The following is a 14,664-nucleotide window of genomic DNA, read 5'->3' as shown; positions in this document are numbered from 1 at the left end:
GTGAGCTAGGCTGACGCCATGGCACTCACTCTAGCCTGGGCAGCAAAACGAGACTCTGTCTCAAAAAAAAAAAAAAAAAAAGAACACAGGGGGGAGGGCGGCACGGGCAACACATGTCACCTGAATACTTGTACTCCCATCATCTGCTTGAAAAGAGAGAGAAAAGAAAATGCAATCCTAGAGGTAAGAGACACTTTTTAAAAATAATGAATCCGAAGAGAAAAGTAAAAGGAGGCCTGTGGAGCAGGTCTGGGTGTGACTCCGGATCCCCCAACATCAGGTGCCACCACCAAAGTTTCCTGCGTGTAGCCCATAGAACCCCAAAATCAACGGGACGAGTTCTGGTCACATACTCCCTCAAAATGACATCCTGGCCTTCTTCTGGAACTCCCTCCCCTCTCAGACTCTCAAGGTTTCCTCCAGCGTGTCGGTTCCCACAGAGCAGACCTTTGGTCTGAGACCTGACGGTCCAGATGCCACGCATGCTGCCGCGTGGCGGCGGTGTCGAGGCTTGGGACAAGAGGAGGCCCCACGGTGCGGGCTGGGGCGCCAGGCACCGCGCGGGCGCTGAGGGTGGGGGTGACCCCCACCCCGGGCCGCCGCCGCGCTCCCAGAAAGGGGACAGAACAAGAGGCAAGAAAAAAAAAAAAAAGCAGCAGCCTGTGGCACCCGGTATTCCCAGGCGGTCTCCCATCCAAGTACTAACCAGGCCCGACCCTGCTTAGCTTCCGAGACCAGACGAGATCGGGGGCGTTCAGGGTGGTGTGGCCCTAGACGGCGGCGGAGGGCGCCCCTGCCCCGCTCGAGAAGCCGAGCCTCTCTGGGCTTCCCCGCCGCCGCCTCCCGCCCCAGGCCCCGCGCCGGGCCGGGCCGGGCTGGTTGAGTTCGCCGGCCGGGTCCCGCTGGCTCCCAGGGACGGGGGTGATGGGCGGGGCGGGGCGGGGCGGGGCGGGGTGGGGGGCTGTCTCTCTATACACACACACACACACTCACACTCACTCACACTCACACAAGATGCGCCTCCACGGCTGGACTCGCCAAGGTGGAGCCCTCCCAGCCCCCCTCGTCTCCTCGCCCGGCCTCCTTCACCTACCCGCTGCCCACCCCCAGCGCGTCGCTGCCGCTGACTGCGCAGGCGCGGGACGCTCGCCCTTTGACCCCAGCCAGGGGCCGCCCTCCCCCACAACCCCTTTCAGCTGCGCCCCCCCCCTCGCCCTGTGGGTGGGCTGCCGCCTATTCCCCCGGGCCAGGGCTGGGGCACAGCCAGTGTATGGGGCGTCTCTCTCTGGGGATGTGTCCCATGGGTGGGGTGGGGTGGCGTGGTTTGGGGGGCGCTGAAGAAATCAGTCCCCTCCATCTCCTACCTCTGGAAAACGCCCAAGCCCGTGGAGAACTGCCGGCACCGCTTCGTGGGGGCCGGGACCCTCCTCCGTGTCCTCCTGTGGCCCAGTCCAAGGGGCCTGGGCCTGGCCGGGGCTGCATTGGACCCCGACCACCCTGGCGTGTGGACTCGCTAAAAATCGGCCATTAGATATTGGATTCCAGCTTCCTGGAGGTCATTTCACTAATGAGTGCACCGGAAAGAGTTTCCTAATCCATCTGTGAGGGTGGCAACTGAAAGAGAATTTTAAAGCTGACAGAATAGGCGAGGGAAGGCATAGGAGATTTCCACACCCAGCAAGGAAGACTGTCCCGAAATGGAAGAAAGAAACGAGCAAACAGAGACACCGGTAGCCCGCCCGGAAAAGAGTCTGCCCCTGAGAGAAAGCACCCTGACCAGGTTCACCCGTGGGTGGGTGGCGAGCTAGCGGCATTCAGAAGAGCGAGGCCCGCAGTCTGTGCGGAAGACACCTGCGCTCGGGTGTGTGTGGCGGCGCGATTCACAAGCAGCTCTAGACGTTAAACCCAGGAGAAGCCAGGGAGTTCCCAACGCCCCAGGTGTCCTCAGCCCACGACTGGCTGCTGTGGGAATGCGAAGCCCGGCTCCTTGTCTCAGAGCGGGGTTCCCAGGAGGATCAGGCTGAAGCTGGGACTTGGCCTCAAAGTGTCCCCTCGCATGGCCACCCCCTTCCCCTTCCTGCTCCTCTACTCCTGGTGCCCCTCCATCCAGGGGCCAGACCTTAAAGAGTCACCGCAAGAGAATCCTGGTCCCAAAGGAGCCTTCTGGGGGACCGGTGCTGAGAGAGGTTGTGGGCATGGCCCGCTGGGGCTCTGCCCGACCCAGGGCTGAGAGATGCCACCTCCCAGCTCTGGGTCCCTGCAGGAAGTGTTGGCAAGCACAGGGCCGGTCCTCCAAAGGCCCAGGTGCAGGGAGCCCAGGCCAAGCAGCCTGTGGAAGAAGCCACTTGCCGTGCCACCCCGGGAACAGGACTGCAGGCCCCGGCCCTTCCCACCTCCTCCTCCTCCTCCTCCTCCTCCCCCCCGCCCCGCCCCCACAGGGCACAGGGCTCAGAGACACCTCAGACTCTTGCTACCCAAAGTGCAAAGGGCATCAGTTGCTCCTCCAACCCCCCCACCACCGCCCAGCAGACCACGTTGTCCAGCCAGCCCCCGGGCCTCCCTGGGGTGCCCAGCACAAAATTGCAGACACCCACCGGACCCTCAGTCTCAGTTTTCGGAGGTTTTTGCCACTCTAAGGACCCGCAGGCCAGCTGGGCCTTCGGGCAGGACAGAGAGCCCCGGAATCCGACGTGGAGAGCTGCGTGTACGTCCCCATCAGGAGGCGGTCCCCACCTCCGCGGCTCTCCCCTTGCGGGGAGCGGCAGCCCAGCCGGCAGCCGCAGGGCCTCAGGGAAGACACCAGGCTGGGCCCCCGCGGCACAGCGGGGGCACGTCCCCCGCACTCACGCGACTTAGGGACCGCTGCTGGAGACTGCTGCGGCCACCCTGCTGCCGGGTTTCTGGAGGGCTTCCTGGAAGCAGCATCCACACCAAGCCCTTGGAAGGCCCAGGCGACGGAGGAGCCGGTCAGGCAGGGGCCGAGGACGGTGAGAGGCCGGGCGGGAAGGAGCGTGTCAGGCAGGGGCAGAGGACGGTGACAGGCCGGGCGGGGAGGAGCCGGTCAGGCGGGGGCCCAGGACAGTGACGGGCCTGGCCGGGGAGGAGTGCGTCAGGCAGGGGCAGAGGAGACGGGCTGGGTAAGGGTTAGGGTTACAGTTAGGGCACAATTCACAATCCCAAAGACGTGGAAGCGACCCGAGTGCCCATCCATCCAGGAGTGCATCAATAAAATGTGGCGCGTGGACACCACGGAGTGCCATTCGGCTGTGAGGAGCAGCGGTGAGAGGGCGCCTCTCGTGTTCTCCTGGCCAGAGCTGGAACCCGTTCCAGTAAACCAAGTATCCCAAGAATGGACACACGAGCACCACGTGAGCGCGCTCACCAGCAAATTGGTACGAACGGATGGACGCCTAAGTGGACAGAGAGGAATCACCTTCATCGGGTGGGTGTCGGGCGGGTGGGGGGAGGGGAGGGGCATACACATCCATTAGGCATGGGGTGGGTGCGCACCGACTGGGGGATGGGCGCACTTGAAGCTCTGACCCGAGGGGGGAGGCTTGGAGAGGGCAAGGCACCCGACCTTAACATTGGTACCCCCACAATACGCTGGAACAACATGAGAGGTATATGAATAAGAACACAGGGGGGGCCGGGCGCGGTGGCTCACGCCTGTAATCCTAGCTCTCTGGGAGGCCGAGGCGGGCGGATTGCTCCAGGTCAGGAGTTCGAAACCAGCCTGAGCAAGAGCGAGACCCCGTCTCTACTAAAAATAGAAAGAAATTAATTGGCCAACTAATATATATAGAAAAACACAGCCGGGCGTGGTGGTGCATGCCTGTAGTCCCAACTACTCGGGAGGCTGAGGCAGCAGGATTGCTTGAGCCCGGAGATTGAGGTTGCTGTGAGCTAGGCTGACGCCATGGCACTCACTCTAGCCTGGACAGCAAAACGAGACTCTGTCTCAAAAAAAAAAAAAAAAAAAAGAACACAGGGGGGAGGGCGGCACGGGCAACACATGTCACCTGAATACTTGTACTCCCATCATCTGCTTGAAAAGAGAGAGAAAAGAAAATGCAATCCTAGAGGTAAGAGACACTTTTTAAAAATAATGAATCCGAAGAGAAAAGTAAAAGGAGGCCTGTGGAGCAGGTCTGGGTGTGACTCCGGATCCCCCAACATCAGGTGCCACCACCAAAGTTTCCTGCGTGTAGCCCATAGAACCCCAAAATCAACGGGACGAGTTCTGGTCACATACTCCCTCAAAATGACATCCTGGCCTTCTTCTGGAACTCCCTCCCCTCTCAGACTCTCAAGGTTTCCTCCAGCGTGTCGGTTCCCACAGAGCAGACCTTTGGTCTGAGACCTGACAGTCCAGATGCCACGCATGCTGCCGCGTGGCGGCGGTGTCGAGGCTTGGGACAAGAGGAGGCCCCACGGTGCGGGCTGGGGCGCCAGGCACCGCGCGGGCGCTGAGGGTGGGGGTGACCCCCACCCCGGGCCGCCGCCGCGCTCCCAGAAAGGGGACAGAACAAGAGGCAAGAAAAAAAAAAAAAAAGCAGCAGCCTGTGGCACCCGGTATTCCCAGGCGGTCTCCCATCCAAGTACTAACCAGGCCCGACCCTGCTTAGCTTCCGAGACCAGACGAGATCGGGGGCGTTCAGGGTGGTGTGGCCCTAGACGGCGGCGGAGGGCGCCCCTGCCCCGCTCGAGAAGCCGAGCCTCTCTGGGCTTCCCCGCCGCCGCCTCCCGCCCCAGGCCCCGCGCCGGGCCGGGCCGGGCTGGTTGAGTTCGCCGGCCGGGTCCCGCTGGCTCCCAGGGACGGGGGTGATGGGCGGGGCGGGGCGGGGCGGGGCGGGGTGGGGGGCTGTCTCTCTATACACACACACACACACTCACACTCACTCACACTCACACAAGATGCGCCTCCACGGCTGGACTCGCCAAGGTGGAGCCCTCCCAGCCCCCCTCGTCTCCTCGCCCGGCCTCCTTCACCTACCCGCTGCCCACCCCCAGCGCGTCGCTGCCGCTGACTGTGCAGGCGCGGGACGCTCGCCCTTTGACCCCAGCCAGGGGCCGCCCTCCCCCACAACCCCTTTCAGCTGCGCCCCCCCCTCGCCCTGTGGGTGGGCTGCCGCCTATTCCCCCGGGCCAGGGCTGGGGCACAGCCAGTGTATGGGGCGTCTCTCTCTGGGGATGTGTCCCATGGGTGGGGTGGGGTGGCGTGGTTTGGGGCCGCTGAAGAAATCAGTCCCCTCCATCTCCTACCTCTGGAAAACGCCCAAGCCCGTGGAGAACTGCCGGCACCGCTTCGTGGGGGCCGGGACCCTCCTCCGTGTCCTCCTGTGGCCCAGTCCAAGGGGCCTGGGCCTGGCCGGGGCTGCATTGGACCCCGACCACCCTGGCGTGTGGACTCGCTAAAAATCGGCCATTAGATATTGGATTCCAGCTTCCTGGAGGTCATTTCACTAATGAGTGCACCGGAAAGAGTTTCCTAATCCATCTGTGAGGGTGGCAACTGAAAGAGAATTTTAAAGCTGACAGAATAGGCGAGGGAAGGCATAGGAGATTTCCACACCCAGCAAGGAAGACTGTCCCGAAATGGAAGAAAGAAACGAGCAAACAGAGACACCGGTAGCCCGCCCGGAAAAGAGTCTGCCCCTGAGAGAAAGCACCCTGACCAGGTTCACCCGTGGGTGGGTGGCGAGCTAGCGGCATTCAGAAGAGCGAGGCCCGCAGTCTGTGCGGAAGACACGTGCGCTCGGGTGTGTGTGGCGGCGCGATTCACAAGCAGCTCTAGACGTTAAACCCAGGAGAAGCCAGGGAGTTCCCAACGCCCCAGGTGTCCTCAGCCCACGACTGGCTGCTGTGGGAATGCGAAGCCCGGCTCCTTGTCTCAGAGCGGGGTTCCCAGGAGGATCAGGCTGAAGCTGGGACTTGGCCTCAAAGTGTCCCCTCGCATGGCCACCCCCTTCCCCTTCCTGCTCCTCTACTCCTGGTGCCCCTCCATCCAGGGGCCAGACCTTAAAGAGTCACCGCAAGAGAATCCTGGTCCCAAAGGAGCCTTCTGGGGGACCGGTGCTGAGAGAGGTTGTGGGCATGGCCCGCTGGGGCTCTGCCCGACCCAGGGCTGAGAGATGCCACCTCCCAGCTCTGGGTCCCTGCAGGAAGTGTTGGCAAGCACAGGGCCGGTCCTCCAAAGGCCCAGGTGCAGGGAGCCCAGGCCAAGCAGCCTGTGGAAGAAGCCACTTGCCGTGCCACCCCGGGAACAGGACTGCAGGCCCCGGCCCTTCCCACCTCCTCCTCCTCCTCCTCCTCCTCCCCCCCGCCCCGCCCCCACAGGGCACAGGGCTCAGAGACACCTCAGACTCTTGCTACCCAAAGTGCAAAGGGCATCAGTTGCTCCTCCAACCCCCCCACCACCGCCCAGCAGACCACGTTGTCCAGCCAGCCCCCGGGCCTCCCTGGGGTGCCCAGCACAAAATTGCAGACACCCACCGGACCCTCAGTCTCAGTTTTCGGAGGTTTTTGCCACTCTAAGGACCCGCAGGCCAGCTGGGCCTTCGGGCAGGACAGAGAGCCCCGGAATCCGACGTGGAGAGCTGCGTGTACGTCCCCATGAGGAGGCGGTCCCCACCTCCGCGGCTCTCCCCTTGCGGGGAGCGGCAGCCCAGCCGGCAGCCGCAGGGCCTCAGGGAAGACACCAGGCTGGGCCCCCGCGGCACAGCGGGGGCACGTCCCCCGCACTCACGCGACTTAGGGACCGCTGCTGGAGACTGCTGCGGCCACCCTGCTGCCGGGTTTCTGGAGGGCTTCCTGGAAGCAGCATCCACACCAAGCCCTTGGAAGGCCCAGGCGACGGAGGAGCCGGTCAGGCAGGGGCCGAGGACGGTGAGAGGCCGGGCGGGAAGGAGCGTGTCAGGCAGGGGCAGAGGACGGTGACAGGCCGGGCGGGGAGGAGCCGGTCAGGCGGGGGCCCAGGACAGTGACGGGCCTGGCCGGGGAGGAGTGCGTCAGGCAGGGGCAGAGGAGACGGGCTGGGTAAGGGTTAGGGTTACAGTTAGGGCACAATTCACAATCCCAAAGACGTGGAAGCGACCCGAGTGCCCATCCATCCAGGAGTGCATCAATAAAATGTGGCGCGTGGACACCACGGAGTGCCATTCGGCTGTGAGGAGCAGCGGTGAGAGGGCGCCTCTCGTGTTCTCCTGGCCAGAGCTGGAACCCGTTCCAGTAAACCAAGTATCCCAAGAATGGACACACGAGCACCACGTGAGCGCGCTCACCAGCAAATTGGTACGAACGGATGGACGCCTAAGTGGACAGAGAGGAATCACCTTCATCGGGTGGGTGTCGGGCGGGTGGGGGGAGGGGAGGGGCATACACATCCATTAGGCATGGGGTGGGTGCGCACCGACTGGGGGATGGGCGCACTTGAAGCTCTGACCCGAGGGGGGAGGCTTGGAGAGGGCAAGGCACCCGACCTTAACATTGGTACCCCCACAATACGCTGGAACAACATGAGAGGTATATGAATAAGAACACAGGGGGGGCCGGGCGCGGTGGCTCACGCCTGTAATCCTAGCTCTCTGGGAGGCCGAGGCGGGCGGATTGCTCCAGGTCAGGAGTTCGAAACCAGCCTGAGCAAGAGCGAGACCCCGTCTCTACTAAAAATAGAAAGAAATTAATTGGCCAACTAATATATATAGAAAAACACAGCCGGGCGTGGTGGTGCATGCCTGTAGTCCCAACTACTCGGGAGGCTGAGGCAGCAGGATTGCTTGAGCCCGGAGATTGAGGTTGCTGTGAGCTAGGCTGACGCCATGGCACTCACTCTAGCCTGGGCAGCAAAACGAGACTCTGTCTCAAAAAAAAAAAAAAAAAAAAGAACACAGGGGGGAGGGCGGCACGGGCAACACATGTCACCTGAATACTTGTACTCCCATCATCTGCTTGAAAAGAGAGAGAAAAGAAAATGCAATCCTAGAGGTAAGAGACACTTTTTAAAAATAATGAATCCGAAGAGAAAAGTAAAAGGAGGCCTGTGGAGCAGGTCTGGGTGTGACTCCGGATCCCCCAACATCAGGTGCCACCACCAAAGTTTCCTGCGTGTAGCCCATAGAACCCCAAAATCAACGGGACGAGTTCTGGTCACATACTCCCTCAAAATGACATCCTGGCCTTCTTCTGGAACTCCCTCCCCTCTCAGACTCTCAAGGTTTCCTCCAGCGTGTCGGTTCCCACAGAGCAGACCTTTGGTCTGAGACCTGACAGTCCAGATGCCACGCATGCTGCCGCGTGGCGGCGGTGTCGAGGCTTGGGACAAGAGGAGGCCCCACGGTGCGGGCTGGGGCGCCAGGCACCGCGCGGGCGCTGAGGGTGGGGGTGACCCCCACCCCGGGCCGCCGCCGCGCTCCCAGAAAGGGGACAGAACAAGAGGCAAGAAAAAAAAAAAAAAAAGCAGCAGCCTGTGGCACCCGGTATTCCCAGGCGGTCTCCCATCCAAGTACTAACCAGGCCCGACCCTGCTTAGCTTCCGAGACCAGACGAGATCGGGGGCGTTCAGGGTGGTGTGGCCCTAGACGGCGGCGGAGGGCGCCCCTGCCCCGCTCGAGAAGCCGAGCCTCTCTGGGCTTCCCCGCCGCCGCCTCCCGCCCCAGGCCCCGCGCCGGGCCGGGCCGGGCTGGTTGAGTTCGCCGGCCGGGTCCCGCTGGCTCCCAGGGACGGGGGTGATGGGCGGGGCGGGGCGGGGCGGGGCGGGGCGGGGTGGGGGGCTGTCTCTCTATACACACACACACACACTCACACTCACTCACACTCACACAAGATGCGCCTCCACGGCTGGACTCGCCAAGGTGGAGCCCTCCCAGCCCCCCTCGTCTCCTCGCCCGGCCTCCTTCACCTACCCGCTGCCCACCCCCAGCGCGTCGCTGCCGCTGACTGCGCAGGCGCGGGACGCTCGCCCTTTGACCCCAGCCAGGGGCCGCCCTCCCCCACAACCCCTTTCAGCTGCGCCCCCCCCCTCGCCCTGTGGGTGGGCTGCCGCCTATTCCCCCGGGCCAGGGCTGGGGCACAGCCAGTGTATGGGGCGTCTCTCTCTGGGGATGTGTCCCATGGGTGGGGTGGGGTGGCGTGGTTTGGGGGGCGCTGAAGAAATCAGTCCCCTCCATCTCCTACCTCTGGAAAACGCCCAAGCCCGTGGAGAACTGCCGGCACCGCTTCGTGGGGGCCGGGACCCTCCTCCGTGTCCTCCTGTGGCCCAGTCCAAGGGGCCTGGGCCTGGCCGGGGCTGCATTGGACCCCGACCACCCTGGCGTGTGGACTCGCTAAAAATCGGCCATTAGATATTGGATTCCAGCTTCCTGGAGGTCATTTCACTAATGAGTGCACCGGAAAGAGTTTCCTAATCCATCTGTGAGGGTGGCAACTGAAAGAGAATTTTAAAGCTGACAGAATAGGCGAGGGAAGGCATAGGAGATTTCCACACCCAGCAAGGAAGACTGTCCCGAAATGGAAGAAAGAAACGAGCAAACAGAGACACCGGTAGCCCGCCCGGAAAAGAGTCTGCCCCTGAGAGAAAGCACCCTGACCAGGTTCACCCGTGGGTGGGTGGCGAGCTAGCGGCATTCAGAAGAGCGAGGCCCGCAGTCTGTGCGGAAGACACGTGCGCTCGGGTGTGTGTGGCGGCGCGATTCACAAGCAGCTCTAGACGTTAAACCCAGGAGAAGCCAGGGAGTTCCCAACGCCCCAGGTGTCCTCAGCCCACGACTGGCTGCTGTGGGAATGCGAAGCCCGGCTCCTTGTCTCAGAGCGGGGTTCCCAGGAGGATCAGGCTGAAGCTGGGACTTGGCCTCAAAGTGTCCCCTCGCATGGCCACCCCCTTCCCCTTCCTGCTCCTCTACTCCTGGTGCCCCTCCATCCAGGGGCCAGACCTTAAAGAGTCACCGCAAGAGAATCCTGGTCCCAAAGGAGCCTTCTGGGGGACCGGTGCTGAGAGAGGTTGTGGGCATGGCCCGCTGGGGCTCTGCCCGACCCAGGGCTGAGAGATGCCACCTCCCAGCTCTGGGTCCCTGCAGGAAGTGTTGGCAAGCACAGGGCCGGTCCTCCAAAGGCCCAGGTGCAGGGAGCCCAGGCCAAGCAGCCTGTGGAAGAAGCCACTTGCCGTGCCACCCCGGGAACAGGACTGCAGGCCCCGGCCCTTCCCACCTCCTCCTCCTCCTCCTCCTCCTCCCCCCCGCCCCGCCCCCACAGGGCACAGGGCTCAGAGACACCTCAGACTCTTGCTACCCAAAGTGCAAAGGGCATCAGTTGCTCCTCCAACCCCCCCACCACCGCCCAGCAGACCACGTTGTCCAGCCAGCCCCCGGGCCTCCCTGGGGTGCCCAGCACAAAAGTGCAGACACCCACCGGACCCTCAGTCTCAGTTTTCGGAGGTTTTTGCCACTCTAAGGACCCGCAGGCCAGCTGGGCCTTCGGGCAGGACAGAGAGCCCCGGAATCCGACGTGGAGAGCTGCGTGTACGTCCCCATGAGGAGGCGGTCCCCACCTCCGCGGCTCTCCCCTTGCGGGGAGCGGCAGCCCAGCCGGCAGCCGCAGGGCCTCAGGGAAGACACCAGGCTGGGCCCCCGCGGCACAGCGGGGGCACGTCCCCCGCACTCACGCGACTTAGGGACGGCTGCTGGAGACTGCTGCGGCCACCCTGCTGCCGGGTTTCTGGAGGGCTTCCTGGAAGCAGCATCCACACCAAGCCCTTGGAAGGCCCAGGCGACGGAGGAGCCGGTCAGGCAGGGGCCGAGGACGGTGAGAGGCCGGGCGGGAAGGAGCGTGTCAGGCAGGGGCAGAGGACGGTGACCGGCCGGGCGGGGAGGAGCCGGTCAGGCGGGGGCCCAGGACAGTGACGGGCCTGGCCGGGGAGGAGTGCGTCAGGCAGGGGCAGAGGAGACGGGCTGGGTAAGGGTTAGGGTTACAGTTAGGGCACAATTCACAATCCCAAAGACGTGGAAGCGACCCGAGTGCCCATCCATCCAGGAGTGCATCAATAAAATGTGGCGCGTGGACACCACGGAGTGCCATTCGGCTGTGAGGAGCAGCGGTGAGAGGGCGCCTCTCGTGTTCTCCTGGCCAGAGCTGGAACCCGTTCCAGTAAACCAAGTATCCCAAGAATGGACACACGAGCACCACGTGAGCGCGCTCACCAGCAAATTGGTACGAACGGATGGACGCCTAAGTGGACAGAGAGGAATCACCTTCATCGGGTGGGTGTCGGGCGGGTGGGGGGAGGGGAGGGGCATACACATCCATTAGGCATGGGGTGGGTGCGCACCGACTGGGGGATGGGCGCACTTGAAGCTCTGACCCGAGGGGGGAGGCTTGGAGAGGGCAAGGCACCCGACCTTAACATTGGTACCCCCACAATACGCTGGAACAACATGAGAGGTATATGAATAAGAACACAGGGGGGGCCGGGCGCGGTGGCTCACGCCTGTAATCCTAGCTCTCTGGGAGGCCGAGGCGGGCGGATTGCTCCAGGTCAGGAGTTCGAAACCAGCCTGAGCAAGAGCGAGACCCCGTCTCTACTAAAAATAGAAAGAAATTAATTGGCCAACTAATATATATAGAAAAACACAGCCGGGCGTGGTGGTGCATGCCTGTAGTCCCAACTACTCGGGAGGCTGAGGCAGCAGGATTGCTTGAGCCCGGAGATTGAGGTTGCTGTGAGCTAGGCTGACGCCATGGCACTCACTCTAGCCTGGGCAGCAAAACGAGACTCTGTCTCAAAAAAAAAAAAAAAAAAAGAACACAGGGGGGAGGGCGGCACGGGCAACACATGTCACCTGAATACTTGTACTCCCATCATCTGCTTGAAAAGAGAGAGAAAAGAAAATGCAATCCTAGAGGTAAGAGACACTTTTTAAAAATAATGAATCCGAAGAGAAAAGTAAAAGGAGGCCTGTGGAGCAGGTCTGGGTGTGACTCCGGATCCCCCAACATCAGGTGCCACCACCAAAGTTTCCTGCGTGTAGCCCATAGAACCCCAAAATCAACGGGACGAGTTCTGGTCACATACTCCCTCAAAATGACATCCTGGCCTTCTTCTGGAACTCCCTCCCCTCTCAGACTCTCAAGGTTTCCTCCAGCGTGTCGGTTCCCACAGAGCAGACCTTTGGTCTGAGACCTGACAGTCCAGATGCCACGCATGCTGCCGCGTGGCGGCGGTGTCGAGGCTTGGGACAAGAGGAGGCCCCACGGTGCGGGCTGGGGCGCCAGGCACCGCGCGGGCGCTGAGGGTGGGGGTGACCCCCACCCCGGGCCGCCGCCGCGCTCCCAGAAAGGGGACAGAACAAGAGGCAAGAAAAAAAAAAAAAAAAGCAGCAGCCTGTGGCACCCGGTATTCCCAGGCGGTCTCCCATCCAAGTACTAACCAGGCCCGACCCTGCTTAGCTTCCGAGACCAGACGAGATCGGGGGCGTTCAGGGTGGTGTGGCCCTAGACGGCGGCGGAGGGCGCCCCTGCCCCGCTCGAGAAGCCGAGCCTCTCTGGGCTTCCCCGCCGCCGCCTCCCGCCCCAGGCCCCGCGCCGGGCCGGGCCGGGCTGGTTGAGTTCGCCGGCCGGGTCCCGCTGGCTCCCAGGGACGGGGGTGATGGGCGGGGCGGGGCGGGGCGGGGCGGGGCGGGGGGGTGTCTCTCTATACACACACACACACACTCACACTCACTCACACTCACACAAGATGCGCCTCCACGGCTGGACTCGCCAAGGTGGAGCCCTCCCAGCCCCCCTCGTCTCCTCGCCCGGCCTCCTTCACCTACCCGCTGCCCACCCCCAGCGCGTCGCTGCCGCTGACTGCGCAGGCGCGGGACGCTCGCCCTTTGACCCCAGCCAGGGGCCGCCCTCCCCCACAACCCCTTTCAGCTGCGCCCCCCCCCTCGCCCTGTGGGTGGGCTGCCGCCTATTCCCCCGGGCCAGGGCTGGGGCACAGCCAGTGTATGGGGCGTCTCTCTCTGGGGATGTGTCCCATGGGTGGGGTGGGGTGGCGTGGTTTGGGGGGCGCTGAAGAAATCAGTCCCCTCCATCTCCTACCTCTGGAAAACGCCCAAGCCCGTGGAGAACTGCCGGCACCGCTTCGTGGGGGCCGGGACCCTCCTCCGTGTCCTCCTGTGGCCCAGTCCAAGGGGCCTGGGCCTGGCCGGGGCTGCATTGGACCCCGACCACCCTGGCGTGTGGACTCGCTAAAAATCGGCCATTAGATATTGGATTCCAGCTTCCTGGAGGTCATTTCACTAATGAGTGCACCGGAAAGAGTTTCCTAATCCATCTGTGAGGGTGGCAACTGAAAGAGAATTTTAAAGCTGACAGAATAGGCGAGGGAAGGCATAGGAGATTTCCACACCCAGCAAGGAAGACTGTCCCGAAATGGAAGAAAGAAACGAGCAAACAGAGACACCGGTAGCCCGCCCGGAAAAGAGTCTGCCCCTGAGAGAAAGCACCCTGACCAGGTTCACCCGTGGGTGGGTGGCGAGCTAGCGGCATTCAGAAGAGCGAGGCCCGCAGTCTGTGCGGAAGACACGTGCGCTCGGGTGTGTGTGGCGGCGCGATTCACAAGCAGCTCTAGACGTTAAACCCAGGAGAAGCCAGGGAGTTCCCAACGCCCCAGGTGTCCTCAGCCCACGACTGGCTGCTGTGGGAATGCGAAGCCCGGCTCCTTGTCTCAGAGCGGGGTTCCCAGGAGGATCAGGCTGAAGCTGGGACTTGGCCTCAAAGTGTCCCCTCGCATGGCCACCCCCTTCCCCTTCCTGCTCCTCTACTCCTGGTGCCCCTCCATCCAGGGGCCAGACCTTAAAGAGTCACCGCAAGAGAATCCTGGTCCCAAAGGAGCCTTCTGGGGGACCGGTGCTGAGAGAGGTTGTGGGCATGGCCCGCTGGGGCTCTGCCCGACCCAGGGCTGAGAGATGCCACCTCCCAGCTCTGGGTCCCTGCAGGAAGTGTTGGCAAGCACAGGGCCGGTCCTCCAAAGGCCCAGGTGCAGGGAGCCCAGGCCAAGCAGCCTGTGGAAGAAGCCACTTGCCGTGCCACCCCGGGAACAGGACTGCAGGCCCCGGCCCTTCCCACCTCCTCCTCCTCCTCCTCCTCCTCCCCCCCGCCCCGCCCCCACAGGGCACAGGGCTCAGAGACACCTCAGACTCTTGCTACCCAAAGTGCAAAGGGCATCAGTTGCTCCTCCAACCCCCCCACCACCGCCCAGCAGACCACGTTGTCCAGCCAGCCCCCGGGCCTCCCTGGGGTGCCCAGCACAAAAGTGCAGACACCCACCGGACCCTCAGTCTCAGTTTTCGGAGGTTTTTGCCACTCTAAGGACCCGCAGGCCAGCTGGGCCTTCGGGCAGGACAGAGAGCCCCGGAATCCGACGTGGAGAGCTGCGTGTACGTCCCCATCAGGAGGCGGTCCCCACCTCCGCGGCTCTCCCCTTGCGGGGAGCGGCAGCCCAGCCGGCAGCCGCAGGGCCTCAGGGAAGACACCAGGCTGGGCCCCCGCGGCACAGCGGGGGCACGTCCCCCGCACTCACGCGACTTAGGGACGGCTGCTGGAGACTGCTGCGGCCACCCTGCTGCCGGGTTTCTGGAGGGCTTCCTGGAAGCAGCATCCACACCAAGCCCTTGGAAGGCCCAG

General features: G+C 63.1%; 4 non-coding genes across 4 annotated transcripts; all 4 read right to left on the bottom strand.

The window, feature by feature from the left end:
• Positions 1 to 657: 657 nt before the first annotated feature.
• Positions 658 to 776, bottom strand: LOC142867035 (5S ribosomal RNA). The gene has a single exon (XR_012916766.1). It is a non-coding gene; the product is annotated as a 5S ribosomal RNA (ribosomal RNA).
• Positions 777 to 4,560: 3,784 nt separating this feature from the next.
• Positions 4,561 to 4,679, bottom strand: LOC142867175 (5S ribosomal RNA). The gene has a single exon (XR_012916902.1). It is a non-coding gene; the product is annotated as a 5S ribosomal RNA (ribosomal RNA).
• Positions 4,680 to 8,462: 3,783 nt separating this feature from the next.
• On the bottom strand, positions 8,463 to 8,581 carry LOC142867164 (5S ribosomal RNA). Its single transcript, XR_012916891.1, has one exon. It is a non-coding gene; the product is annotated as a 5S ribosomal RNA (ribosomal RNA).
• Positions 8,582 to 12,370: 3,789 nt separating this feature from the next.
• Positions 12,371 to 12,489, bottom strand: LOC142867153 (5S ribosomal RNA). Its single transcript, XR_012916880.1, has one exon. It is a non-coding gene; the product is annotated as a 5S ribosomal RNA (ribosomal RNA).
• Between the last annotated feature and the right edge of the window lie 2,175 nt (positions 12,490 to 14,664).

This window comes from Microcebus murinus, unplaced genomic scaffold, assembly GCF_040939455.1.
Source record: "Microcebus murinus isolate Inina unplaced genomic scaffold, M.murinus_Inina_mat1.0 scaf013_hap2_Mmur4.0, whole genome shotgun sequence".
In the NCBI taxonomy this organism is placed as follows: Eukaryota; Metazoa; Chordata; class Mammalia; order Primates; family Cheirogaleidae; genus Microcebus; species Microcebus murinus.
Note: the sequence above shows the minus strand (reverse complement) of the source record. Positions and strands in the feature narration are given on the sequence as shown.